Here is a 14,823-nt window from a genome sequence, read left to right on the forward strand (position 1 = left end):
GCTACATTGTCATTATGAAGGTCCAAGGTTTAGAGTAAACCTGAAGTGAAGCATCGGAATCTAAAACTGGACTCACAGAAGAGGTTTATATCATAGAATGTTAGAGTATGAGTCATCCTGTACTTAAGTCGGCATTGTACTATTTGTATTAAATTCGGATGCAATTTCTGCGTTTCATTGTCAATAAGAAGGTCCAAGGTATACAGTAAACTTGAAGTGAAGCATCGGAATCTAAAACTGGACTCACAGGAGAGGTTCAAATCATAGAATGTTAGAGTGTCAGTCCCGTAGTACTTAAGTCGGCATTCTGACTTTTGTATTAAATTCGGATGCAATTTCTGTGTTTCATCGTCAATAAGAAGGTCCAAGGTATACAATAAACTTGAAGTGAAGCATCGGAATCTAAATCTGGACTCACAGGAGAGGTTCAAATCATAGAAAGTTTGCGTGTCTGTCCTCTTGTACTTAAGTCGGCATTGTGCCTTTTGTATTAAATTTGGATGTAATTTCTGTGTTTCATTGTCAATAAGAAAGTCCAAGTGATACAGTAAACCTGAAGTGAACCATTGGAATCTAAAACTGGACTCACAGGAGAGGTTCAAATCATAGAAAGTTAGAGTGTCAGGCCTCTTGTCCTTAAGTCGGCATTGTGCTTTTTGTACTAAATTCAGATGGGATTTCTGTGTTTCATCGTCAATAACAATGTCCAACAAATACAATAAAACTGAAGTGATGCATCGGAATCGCAAACTGGACTCACAGGAGAGGTTCAAATCATAGGAAGTTTGAGTGTCAGTCCACTTGTATTTAAGTCGTCATTGTGCCTTTTGTAGTAAATTCGGTTGTAATTTCTGTGTTTCATCGTGAATAAGAAGTTCTAAGGGATACAGTAAACCTGAAGTCATGCATCAGAACCTAAAACTGGAATCAAAGTAGAGGTCAAATCATAGAAAGTTAGAGTGTCAGTGCTCTTGTACTTAAGTCTTCATTGTGCCTTTTGTATTAAATTCAGATGTAATATCTGTGTTTCATCGTCAATAAGAAGGTCCAAGGTATACAGTAAACCTGAAGTGAAGCATCGGAATCTAAATCTGCACTCACAGGAGGGGTTCAAATCATAGAAAGTTAGAGTGTCAGTCCTCTTGTACTTAAGTCGGCCTTGTGCCTTTTGTATTAAATTCGGATGCAATTTCTGTGCTTCATCGTCAATAAGAAGGTCCAAGGTACACAGTAAACCTGAAGTGAAGCATCGGAATCTAAAACTGGACTCACAGGAGAGGTTTAAATCATAGAAAGTTATGGTGTGAGTCCTCTTGTACTTAAGTCGGCATTGTGCCTTTTGTATTAAATTCGGATGCAATTTCTGCGTTTCATTGTCAATAAGAAGGTCCAAGGTATACAGTAAACTTGAAGTGAAGCATCGGAAACTGAAACTGGACTCACAGGAGAGGTTCAAATGATAGAATGTTAGAGTGTCAGTCCCGTAGTACTTAAGTCGGCATTCTGACTTTTGTATTAAATTCGGATGCAATTTCTGTGTTTCATCGTCAATAAGAAGTTCCAAGGTATACAGTAAACCTGAAGTGAAGAATCGGAATCTGAAACCGGACTCACAGGAGAAGTTCAAATCATAGAAAGTTAGAGTGTCAGTCCTCTTGTACTTAAGTCGGCATTGTGAACTTAGTATAAAATTCGGATGCAATTTCTGTGTTTCATCGTCAATAAGAAGGTACAAGGTATACAGTAAAGCTGAAGTGTAGCATTGGAATCTAAAACTGGATTCACAGCAGATGTTGAAATCATAGAAAGTTAGACTGTCAGTCCTCTTGTACTTAACTCGGCATTGTGCCTTTTGAATTTAATTCGGATGCAATTTCTGTGTTTCATCGTTAATAAGAACGTCCAAGGTACACAGTAAACCTGAAGAGAAGTGTCGGAATCTAAAAGTGGACTCACAGAAGAGGTTCAAATCATAGAAAGTTAGACTGTCAGTCCTCTTGTACTTAACTCGGCATTGTGCCTTTTGTATTAAATTTGGATGCAATTTCTGTGTTTCATCGTCAATAAGATCGTCCAAGGTATACAGTAAACCTGAAATGAAGCATCAGAATCTAAAACTGGACTCACAGGAGAGGTTTAAATCATAGAATGTTAGAGTGTGAGTCATCTTGTACTTAAGTCGGCATTGTGCCTGTTGTATTAAATTCGGATGCAATTTCTATGTTTTATCGTCAATTAGAAGGTCCAAGGGATACAGTAAACCTGAAGTGAAGCATCGCATTCTAAAACTGGACTTACAGGAGAGGTTTAAATCATAGAAAGTTTGGGTGTGAGTCCTCATGTACTTAAGTCGGCATTGTGCCTTTTGTATTGAATTCGGATGATATTTCTATGTTTCATCGTCAATAAGAAGGTCCAAGGTATACAGTAAACCTGAAGTGAAGCATCGGAATCTAAAACTGGACTCACAGGAGAGAATCAAATCATAGATATTTAGAGTGTTAGTCCCCTTGTACTTAAGTCGGCATTGTCACCTTTGTATTAAATTCGGATGCAATATCTGTGTTTCATCGTCAATAAGAAGGTCCAAGGTATACAGTAAACCTGAAGTGAAGCATCGGAATCTAGAACTGGGCTCACAGGAGAGGTTCAAATCATAGAATGTTAGAGTGTCTCTCCTCTTGTACTTAAGTCGGCATTGTGCCTTTTGTATTACATTCGGATGCAATTTCTGTGCTACATTGTCATTAAGAAGGTCCAAGGTTTAGAGTAAACCTGAAGTGAAGCATCGGAATCTAAAACTGGACTCACAGGAGAGGTTTATATCATAGAATGTTAGAGTATGAGTCATCCTGTACTTAAGTCGGCATTGTACCTTTTGTATTAAATTCGGATGCAATTTCTGCGTTTCATTGTCAATAAGAAGGTCCAAGGTATACAGTAAACTTGAAGTGAAGCATCGGAATCTAAAACTGGACTCACAGGAGAGGTTCAAATCATAGAATGTTAGAGTGTCAGTCCCGTAGTACTTAAGTCGGCATTCTGACTTTTGTATTAAATTCGGATGCAATTTCTGTGTTTCATCGTCAATAAGAAGGTCCAAGGTATACAATAAAATTGAAGTGAAGCATCGGAATCTAAATCTGGACTCACAGGAGAGGTTCAAATCATAGAAAGTTTGCGTGTCTGTCCTCTTGTACTTAAGTCGGCATTGTGCCTTTTGTATTAAATTTGGATGTAATTTCTGTGTTTCATTGTCAATAAGAAAGTCCAAGTGATACAGTAAACCTGAAGTGAACCATTGGAATCTAAAACTGGACTCACAGGAGAGGTTCAAATCATAGAAAGTTAGAGTGTCAGGCCTCTTGTCCTTAAGTCGGCATTGTGCTTTTTGTACTAAATTCAGATGGAATTTCTGTGTTTCATCGTCAATAACAATGTCCAACAAATACAATAAAACTGAAGTGATGCATCGGAATCGCAAACTGGACTCACAGGAGAGGTTCAAATCATAGGAAGTTTGCGTTTCAGTCCTCTTGTATTTAAGTCGTCATTGTGCCTTTTGTAGTAAATTCGGTTGTAATTTCTGTGTTTCATCGTGAATAAGAAGTTCTAAGGGATACAGTAAACCTGAAGTCATGCATCAGAACCTAAAACTGGAATCAAAGTAGAGGTTCAAATCATAGAAAGTTAGAGTGTCAGTGCTCATGTACTTAAGTCGGCATTGTGCCTTTTGTATTAAATTCAGATGTAATATCTGTGTTTCATCGTCAATAAGAAGGTCCAAGGTATACAGTAAACCTGAAGTGAAGCATCGGAATCTAAATCTGCACTCACAGGAGGGGTTCAAATCATAGAAAGTTAGAGTGTCAGTCCTCTTGTACTTAAGTCGGCATTGTGCCTTTTGTATTAAATTCGGATGCAATTTCTGTGCTTCATCGTCAATAAGAAGGTCCAAGGTACACAGTAAACCTGAAGTGAAGCATCGGAATCTAAAACTGGACTCACAGGAGAGGTTTAAATCATAGAAAGTTATGGTGTGAGTCCTCTTGTACTTAAGTCGGCATTGTGCCTTTTGTATTACATTCGGATGCAATTTCTGTGTTTCATCGTTAATAAGTAGTTCCAAGCGATACAGTAAACCTGAAGTGAAGAATCGGAATCTGAAACCGGACTCACAGGAGAAGTTCAAATCATAGAAAGTTAGAGTGTCAGTCCTCTTGTACTTAAGTCGGCATTGTGAACTTTGTATTAAATTGGGATGCAATATCTGTGTTTCATCGTCAATAAGAAGGTCCAAGGTATACAGTAAACCTGAAATGAAGCATCGGAATCTAAAACTGGACTCACAGGAGAGGTTTATATCATAGAAAGTTAGAGTATGAGTCATCTTGTACTTAAGTCCGCATTGTGCCATTTGTATTAAATTCGGATGCAATTTCTGCGTTTCATTGTCAATAAGAATGTCCAAGGTATACAGTAAACTTGAAGTGAAGAATCGGAAACTGAAACTGGACTCACAGGAGAGGTTCAAATCATAGAATGTTAGAGTGTCAGTCCCGTAGTACTTAAGTCGGCATTCTGACTTTTGTATTAAATTCGGATGCAATTTCTGTGTTTCATCGTCAATAAGAAGGTCCAAGGTATACAGTAAACCTGAAGTGAAGAATCGGAATCTAAATCTGGACTCACAGGAGAGGTTCAAATCATAGAAAGTTTGCGTGTCTGTCCTCTTGTACTTAAGTGGGCATTGTGCCTTTTGTATTAAGTTCGGATGCAATTTCTGTGTTTCATTGTCAATAAGAAAGTCCAAGTAATACAGTAAACCTGAAGTGAACCATTGGAATCTAAAACTGGACTCACAGGAGAGGTTCAAATCATAGAAAGTTAGAGTGTCAGGCCTCTTGTCCTTAAGTCGGCATTGTTCTTTTTGTACTAAATTCAGATGGAATTTCTGTGTTTCATCGACAATAACAAGGTCCAAGAAATACAATAAAACTGAAGTGATGCATCGGAATCGCAAACTGGACTCACAGGAGAGGTTCAAATCATAGGAAGTTTGAGAGTCAGTCCTCTTGTATTTAAGTCGTCATTGTGCCTTTTGTAGTAAATTCGGTTGTAATTTCTATGTTTCATCGTCAATAAGAAGTTCCAAGGGATACAGTAAACCTGAAGTCATGCATCAGAACCTAAAACTGGACTCAAAGGAGAGGTTCAATTCATACAAAGTTAGTGTGTCAGTGCTCTTGTACTTAAGTCGGCATTGTGCCTTTTTTATTAAATTCAGATGTAATTTCTGTGTTTCATCGTCAATAAGAAGGTCCAAGGTATACAGTAAACCTGAAGTGAAGCATCGGAATCTAAATCTGCACTCACAGGAGGGGTTCAAATCATAGAAAATTAGAGTGTCAGTCCACTTGTACTTAAGTCCTCATTGTGCCTTTTGTATTAAATTCGTATGCAATTTCTGTGTTTCATCGACAATAAGAAGGTCCAAAGGATACAGTAAACCTGAAGTGAAGCATCGGAAATTAAAACTGGCTCACAGGAGAGGTTCAAATCATAGAAAGTTACAGTGTAGTCCACTAGTACTTAAGTCGGCATTGTGCCTTTTGCATTATATTCGGATGCAATTTCTGTGTTTCATCGTCAATAAGAAGGTCCAAGGTATAAAGTAAACCTGAAAGGAAGCATCGGAATCTAAAACTGGACTCACAGGAGAGGTTTAAATCATAGAAAGTTAGAGTGTGAGACATCTTGTACTTAAGTTGCCATTGTGCCTTTTGTATTAAATTCGGATGCAAACTCTGTGTTTCATCGTCAATAAGAAGGTCCAAGGTATGCTTTAAACCTGAAGTGAAGCACCGGAATCTAAAACTGGACTCACAGGAGAGGTTCAAATCATAGGAAGTTAGACTCTCAGTCCTTTTGTACTTATCTCGGCATTGTTCCTTTTATATTAAATTCGGATGCAATTTCTGTGTTACATTGTCAATAACAAGGTCCAAGGTATACAGTAAACCTGAAGTGAAACATCGGAATCCAAAACTGGATTCACAGGAGAGGTTGAAATCATAGAAAGTTAGAGGGTCAATACTCTTGTACTTAAGTCGGTATTGCGCCTTTTGATTTAAATTTGGATGCAAAATCTGTCTTTCATCGTCAATAAGAAGGTCCAATTTATACAGTAAACCTGAAGTGAAGCATCGGAATCTAAAACTGGTCTCACGGGAGAGGTTCAAATCATAGAAAGTTAGACTGTCAGTCCTCTTGTACTTAACTCGGCATTGTGCCGTTTGAATTTAATTCGGATGCAATTTCTGGGTTTCATCGTCAATAAGAAGGTCCAAGGTACACAGTAAACCTGAAGAGAAGCATCGGAATCTAAAACCGGACTCACAGGAGAGGTTCTAATCATAGAAAGTTAGAGTGTCAGTCCTCTTGTACTTAACTCGGCATTGTGCCTTTTGAATTTAATTCGGATGCAATTTCTGTGTTCCATCGTCAATAAGAACGTCCAAGGTACACAGTAAACCTGAAGTGAAGCACCGGAATCTAAAACTGGACTCAAAAGAGAGGTTCAAATCATATAAATTTAGAGGGTCAGCCCTCTTGTACTTAAGTCGATATTGTGCCTTTTGTATTAAATTCAGATGCAATTTCTGTGTTTCATTGTCAATACGATGGTCCAAAGGATACAGTAAACCTGAAGTGAAGCGTCGGAATTTAAAACTGGACTCACAGGAGAGGTTCAAATCATAGAAAGTGAGAGTGTCAGTCCTCTTTTACTTAGGTCGGCATTGTGCCTTTTCTATTAAATTCGGATGCAATTTCTGTGTTTCATCGTCAATAAGAAGATACAAGGTATACAGTAAACCTGAAGTGTAGCATTGGAATCTAAAACTGGACTCACAGCAGATGTTGAAATCATAGAAAGTTAGACTGTCAGTCCTCTTGTACTTAACTCGGCATTGTGCCTTTTGAATTTAAATCGGATGCAATTTCTGTGTTTCATCGTCAATAAGAACGTCCAAGGTACACAGTAAACCTGAAGAGAAGTGTCGGAATCTAAAAGTGGGCTCACAGGAGAGGTTCAAATCATAGAAAGTTAGACAGTCAGTCCTCTTGTACTTAACTCGGCATTGTGCGTTTTGAATTTAATTCGGATGCAATTTCTGTGTTTCATCGTCAATAAGAAGGTCCATGGTATACAGTAAACCTGAAATGAAGCATCGGAAACTAAAACTGGACTCACAGGAGAGGTTTATATCATAAAAAGTTAGAGTATGAGTCATCTTGTACTTAAGTCCGCATTGTGCCTTTTGTATTAAATTTGGATGCAATTTCTGCGTTTCATTGTCAATAAGAAGGTCCAAGATATACAGTAAACTTGAAGTGAAGCATCGGAAACTGAAACTGGACTCACAGGAGAGGTTCAAATCATAGAATGTTAGAGTGTCAGTCCCGTAGTACTTAAGTCGGCATTCTGACTTTTGTATTAAATTCGGATGTAATTTATGTGTTTCATCGTCAATAAGAAGGTCCAAGGTATACAGTATACCTGAAGTGAAGCATCGGAATCTAAATCTGGACTCACAGGAGAGGTTCAAATCATAGAAAGTTTGCGTGTCTGTCCTCTTGTACTTAAGTGGGCATTGTGCCTTTTGTATTAAATTCGGATGCAATTTCTGTGTTTCATTGTCAATAAGAAAGTCCAAGTAATACAGTAAACCTGCAGTGAACCATTGGAATCTAAAACTGGACTCACAGGAGAGGTTCAAATCATAGAAAGTTAGAGTGTCAGGCCTCTTGTCCTTAAGTCGGCATTGTGCTTTTTGTACTAAATTCAGATGGAATTTCTGTGTTTCATCGTCAATAACAAGGTCCAAGAAATACAATAAAACTGAAGTGATGCATCGGAATCGCAAACTGGACTCACAGGAGAGGTTCAAATCATAGGAAGTTTGAGTGTCAGTCCTCTTGTATTTAAGTCGTCATTGTGCCTTTTGTAGTAAATTCGGTTGTAATTTCTGTGTTTCATCGTCAATAAGAAGTTCCAAGGGATACAGTAAACCTGAAGTCATGCATCAGAACCTAAAACTGGACTCAAAGGAGAGGTTCAAATCATAGAAAGTTAGAGTGTCAGTGCTCTTGTACTTAAGTCGGCATTGTGCCTTTTGTATTAAATTCAGATGTAATTTCTGTGTTTCATCGTCAATAAGAAGGTCCAAGGTATACAGTAAACCTGAAGTGAAGCATCGGAATCTAAATCTGCACTCACAGGAGGGGTTCAAATCATAGAAAATTAGAGTGTCAGTCCACTTGTACTTAAGTCCTCATTGTGCCTTTTGTATTAAATTCGTATGCAATTTCTGTGTTTCATCGACAATAAGAAGGTCCAAGGGATACAGTAAACCTGAAGTGAAGCATCGGAAATTAAAACTGGACTCACAGGAGAGGTTCAAATCATAGAAAATTAGAGTGTCAGTCCACTAGTACTTAAGTCGGCATTGTGCCTTTTGTATTATATTCGGATGCAATTTCTGTGTTTCATCGTCAATAAGAAGGTCCAAGGGATACAGTAAATCTGAAGTGAAGCATCGGAAACTAAAACTGGACCCCCAGGAGAGGTTCAAATCATAGAAAGTTAGAGTTTCAGTCCTCTGGTACTTAAGTCGGCCTTGTGCCTTTTGTATTACATTCGGATGCAGTTTCTGTGCTACATCGTCAATAAGAAGGTCCAAGGTATAAAGTAATCCTGAAAGGAAGCATCGGAATCTAAAACTGGACTCACAGGTGAGGTTTAAATCATAGAAAGTTAGAGTGTGAGACATCTTGTACTTAAGTCGCCATTGTGCCTTTTGTATTAAATTCGGATGCAAACACTGTGTTTCATCGTCAATAAGAAGGTCCAAGGTATGCTGTAAACCTGAAGTGAAGCACCGGAATCTAACACTGGACTCACAGGAGAGGTTCAAATCATAGGAAGTTAGACTGTCAGTCCTCTTGTACTTATCTCGGCATTGTTCCTTTTATATTAAATTCGGATGCAATTTCTGTGTTACATTGTCAATAACAAGGTCCAAGGTATACAGTAAACCTGAAGTGAAACATCGGAATCCAAAACTGGATTCACAGGAGAGGTTGAAATCATAGAAAGTTAGAGGGTCAGTATTCTTGTACTTAAGTCGGTATTGTGCCTTTTGTATTAAATTCGGATGCAAACTCTGTGTTTCATCGCCAATAAGAAGGTCCGAGGTATACAGTAAACCTGAAGTGAAGCATCGGAATCTAAAACTGGACTCACAGGAGAGGTTCAAATCATAGAATGTTAGAGTGTCAGTCCTCTTATACTTAGGTGGGCATTGTGAATTTTGTATTAAATTCGGATGCAATTTCTGTGTATCATCGTCAATAAGAAGGTCCAAGGGTTACAGTAAACCTGAAGTGAAGGATCGGAATCTAAAACTGGACTCACAGGAGAGGTTCAAATCATAGAAAGTTAGTCTATCAGTCCACTTGTACTTAACTCGGCATTGTGCCTTTTGAATTTAATTCGGATGCAATGTCTGTCTTTCATCGTCAATAAGAAGGTCCAAGGTACACAGTAAACCTGAAGAGAAGTGTCGGAATCTAAAAGTGGACTCACAGGAGAGGTTCAAATCATAGAAAATTAGAGTGTCATTCTTCTTGTACTTAAGTCGGCATCGTGCCTTTTGAATTTAATTCCGATGCAATTTCTGTGTTCCATCGTCAATAAGTAGGTCCAAGGTATACAGTGAACCTGAAGTGAAGCATCGGAATCTAAATCTGGACTCACAGGAGAGGTTCAAATCATAGAAAGTTTGCGTGTCTGTCCTCTTGTACTTAAGTGGGCATTGTGCCTTTTGTATTAAATTCGGATGCAATTTCTGTGTTTCATTGTCAATAAGAAAGTCCAAGTAATACAGTAAACCTGCAGTGAACCATTGGAATCTAAAACTGGACTCACAGGAGAGGTTCAAATCATAGAAAGTTAGAGTGTCAGGCCTCTTGTCCTTAAGTCGGCATTGTGCTTTTTGTACTAAATTCAGATGGAATTTCTGTGTTTCATCGTCAATAACAAGGTCCAAGAAATACAATAAAACTGAAGTGATGCATCGGAATCGCAAACTGGACTCACAGGAGAGGTTCAAATCATAGGAAGTTTGAGTGTCAGTCCTCTTGTATTTAAGTCGTCATTGTGCCTTTTGTAGTAAATTCGGTTGTAATTTCTGTGTTTCATCGTCAATAAGAAGTTCCAAGGGATACAGTAAACCTGAAGTCATGCATCAGAACCTAAAACTGGACTCAAAGGAGAGGTTCAAATCATAGAAAGTTAGAGTGTCAGTGCTCTTGTACTTAAGTCGGCATTGTGCCTTTTGTATTAAATTCAGATGTAATTTCTGTGTTTCATCGTCAATAAGAAGGTCCAAGGTATACAGTAAACCTGAAGTGAAGCATCGGAATCTAAATCTGCACTCACAGGAGGGGTTCAAATCATAGAAAATTAGAGTGTCAGTCCACTTGTACTTAAGTCCTCATTGTGCCTTTTGTATTAAATTCGTATGCAATTTCTGTGTTTCATCGACAATAAGAAGGTCCAAGGGATACAGTAAACCTGAAGTGAAGCATCGGAAATTAAAACTGGACTCACAGGAGAGGTTCAAATCATAGAAAATTAGAGTGTCAGTCCACTAGTACTTAAGTCGGCATTGTGCCTTTTGTATTATATTCGGATGCAATTTCTGTGTTTCATCGTCAATAAGAAGGTCCAAGGGATACAGTAAATCTGAAGTGAAGCATCGGAAACTAAAACTGGACCCCCAGGAGAGGTTCAAATCATAGAAAGTTAGAGTTTCAGTCCTCTGGTACTTAAGTCGGCCTTGTGCCTTTTGTATTACATTCGGATGCAGTTTCTGTGCTACATCGTCAATAAGAAGGTCCAAGGTATAAAGTAATCCTGAAAGGAAGCATCGGAATCTAAAACTGGACTCACAGGTGAGGTTTAAATCATAGAAAGTTAGAGTGTGAGACATCTTGTACTTAAGTCGCCATTGTGCCTTTTGTATTAAATTCGGATGCAAACTCTGTGTTTCATCGTCAATAAGAAGGTCCAAGGTATGCTGTAAACCTGAAGTGAAGCACCGGAATCTAACACTGGACTCACAGGAGAGGTTCAAATCATAGGAAGTTAGACTGTCAGTCCTCTTGTACTTATCTCGGCATTGTTCCTTTTATATTAAATTCGGATGCAATTTCTGTGTTACATTGTCAATAACAAGGTCCAAGGTATACAGTAAACCTGAAGTGAAACATCGGAATCCAAAACTGGATTCACAGGAGAGGTTGAAATCATAGAAAGTTAGAGGGTCAGTATTCTTGTACTTAAGTCGGTATTGTGCCTTTTGTATTAAATTCGGATGCAAACTCTGTGTTTCATCGCCAATAAGAAGGTCCGAGGTATACAGTAAACCTGAAGTGAAGCATCGGAATCTAAAACTGGACTCACAGGAGAGGTTCAAATCATAGAATGTTAGAGTGTCAGTCCTCTTATACTTAGGTGGGCATTGTGAATTTTGTATTAAATTCGGATGCAATTTCTGTGTATCATCGTCAATAAGAAGGTCCAAGGGTTACAGTAAACCTGAAGTGAAGGATCGGAATCTAAAACTGGACTCACAGGAGAGGTTCAAATCATAGAAAGTTAGTCTATCAGTCCACTTGTACTTAACTCGGCATTGTGCCTTTTGAATTTAATTCGGATGCAATGTCTGTCTTTCATCGTCAATAAGAAGGTCCAAGGTACACAGTAAACCTGAAGAGAAGTGTCGGAATCTAAAAGTGGACTCACAGGAGAGGTTCAAATCATAGAAAATTAGAGTGTCATTCTTCTTGTACTTAAGTCGGCATCGTGCCTTTTGAATTTAATTCCGATGCAATTTCTGTGTTCCATCGTCAATAAGTAGGTCCAAGGTATACAGTGAACCTGAAGTGAAGCATCGGAATCTAAAACTGGACTCACAGGAGAGGTTCATATTATAGAAAGTTAGTGTCAGTCCTCTTGTACTTAAGTCGGCATTGTGCCCTTTGTATTACATTCGGATGCAATTTCTGTGCTACATCGGCAATAAGAAGGTCCAAGGTATAAAGTAAACCTGAAGTGAAGCATCGGAATCTAAAACTGGACTCACAGGAGAGGTTTAAATCATAGAATGTTAGAGTGTGAGTCATCTTGTACTTAAGTCGGCATTGTGCCTTTTGTATTAAATTCGGATGAAATTTCTGTGTTTCATCGTCATTATGAATGTCCAAGGTATACAGTACACCTGAAGTGAAGCATCGGAATCTAAAACTGGACTCACAGGAGAGGTTCAAATCATAGAAAGTTAGAGTGTCAGTCCTCTTGTACTTAAGTCGGCATTGTGGCTTTAGTATAAAATTCCGATGCAATTTCAAGTTTCATCGTCACTAAGAAGGTCCAAGGGATACAGTAAACCTGAAGTGAAGCATCGGAAACTAAATCTGGTCTCACAGGAGAGGTTCAAATCATAGAAAGTTAGGGTGTGAGTCCTCTTGTACTTAAGTTGGCATTGTGCCTTTTGTATTAAATTAGTATGCAATTTCTGTGTTTCATCGTCAATAAGAAGGTCCAAGGTATACAGTAAACCTGAAGTGAAGGATCGGAACCAAAAAATGACTCACAGGCGAGGATTAAATCATAGAAAGTTAGAGTGTCAGTCCTCTAGTACTTAAGTCGGCATTGTGCCTTTTGTATTAAATTCAGATGTAATTTCTGTGTTTCATCGTCAATAAGAAGGTCCAAGGGACACAGTAAACGTGAAGTGAAGCATCGGAAACTAAAACTGGACAAACAGGAGAGGCTCAAATCATAGAAAGTTAGAGTTTCAGTCCTCTTGTACTTAAGTCGGCATTGTGCCTTTTGTATTAAATTCAGATGCAATTTCTGTGTTTCATCGTCAATAAGAAGGTCCAAGGTATACAGTAAACCTGAAGTGAAGCATCGGAAACAAACACTGGACCCACAGGAGAGGTTCAAATCATTGAAGTTAGAGTGTCAGTCCTCTTGTACTTAAGTCGGGATTGTGCCTTTTGTATTAAATTCTGATGCAATTCCTGTGTTTCATTGTCAATAAGAAGGTCCAAGGGATACAGTAAACCTGAAGTGAAGCATCGGAAACTAAAACTGGACTCACAGAAGAGGTTCAAATCATAGAAAGTTAGAGTGTCAGTCCTCTTGTACTTAAGTCGGCATTGTGCCTTTTGTATTAAATTCGAATGCAATTTCTGTGTTTCATCGTCAATGAGAAGGTACAAGGTATACTGTAAACCTGAAGTGAAGCATCGGAATCTAAAACTGGACTCACAGGAAGGGTTCAAATTATAGAAAGTTAGAGTGTCCGTCCTCTTGTACTTAAGTCGGCATTGTGCCTTTTGTATTAAATTCAGTTTTAATTTCTGTGTTTCATCGTCAATAAGAAGGTCCAAGGGATACAGTAAACCTGAAGCGAAGCATCGGAATCGAAAACTGGACTCACAGTAGAGGTTCAAATCATAGAAAGTTAGAGTGTCAGTCCTCTTATACTTAAGTCGGCATTGTGCCTTTTGTATTAAATTCGGATGCAATTTCTGCTTTTCATCGTCAATAAGAAGGACAAGGGATACAGTAATCCAGACGTGAAGCATCGGAATCTAAAACTGGACTCACAGGAGAGGTTCACATCATAGAAAGTTAGAGTGTTAGTTCTCTTGTACTTAAGTCGGCATTGTGCCTTTTGTATCAAAATTCGGATGAAATTTCTGTGTTTCATCGTCAATAAGAAGGTCCAAGGTATACAGTACACCTGAAGTGAAGCATCGGAATCTAAAACTGGACTCACAGGAGGGGTTCTAATCAAGGAAAATTAGAGTGTCAGTCCTCGTGTACTTAAGTCAGCATTGTGCCTTTTGAATTAAATTTGGATGCAATGTCTTTGTTTCATCGTCAAAAAGAAGGTCCAAGGGATACAGTAATCCTGAAGTGAAGCATCGGAATCTAAAACTGGACTCACAGGAGAGGTTCAAATCATAGAAAGTTAGAGTGTCAGGCCTCTTGTCCATAAGTCGGCATGGTGCCTTTTGTATTAAGTTCAGATGGAATATCTGTCTTTCATCGTCAATAAGAAGCTCCAAGCGATACAGTAAACCCTAAGTGAAGCAACGGAATCTAAAACTGGACTCACAGGAGAGGTTCAAATCATAGAAAATTAGAGTGTCAGTCCTCTTGTACTTAAGTCGGCATTGTGGCTTTTGTATTAAATTCGGATGCAATTTCTGTGTTTTATGGTCACTAAGAAGGTCCAAGGGATACAGTAAACCTGAAGTGAAGCATCGGAAACTAAAACTGGGCTCACCGGAGAGGTTCAGATCATAGAAAATTAGAGTGTCAGTCCTCTTGTACTTAAGTCGTCATTGTGCCATTTATATATAATTCGGATGCAAATTCTGTGTTTCATCGTCAATAAGAAGGTCCAAGGGATACAGAAAACCTGAAGTCAAGCATCGGAATCTCAAACTGGACTCACTGGAGGGGTTCAAATCATAGAAAGTTAGAGTGTCAGGCCTCTTGTCCTTAAGTCGGCATTGTGCCTTTTGTATTAAATTCAGATGGAATACCTGTCTTTCATCGTCAATAAGAAGGTCCAAGGGATACAGTAAACCTGAAGTGAAGCATCGGATTCGCAAACTGGACTCACAGGAGTGGTTCAAATCATAGAAATTTAGAGTGTCAGACCTCTGGTATTT

This window comes from Schistocerca americana, chromosome 10, assembly GCF_021461395.2.
Source record: "Schistocerca americana isolate TAMUIC-IGC-003095 chromosome 10, iqSchAmer2.1, whole genome shotgun sequence".
NCBI lineage: Eukaryota > Metazoa > Arthropoda > Insecta > Orthoptera > Acrididae > Schistocerca > Schistocerca americana.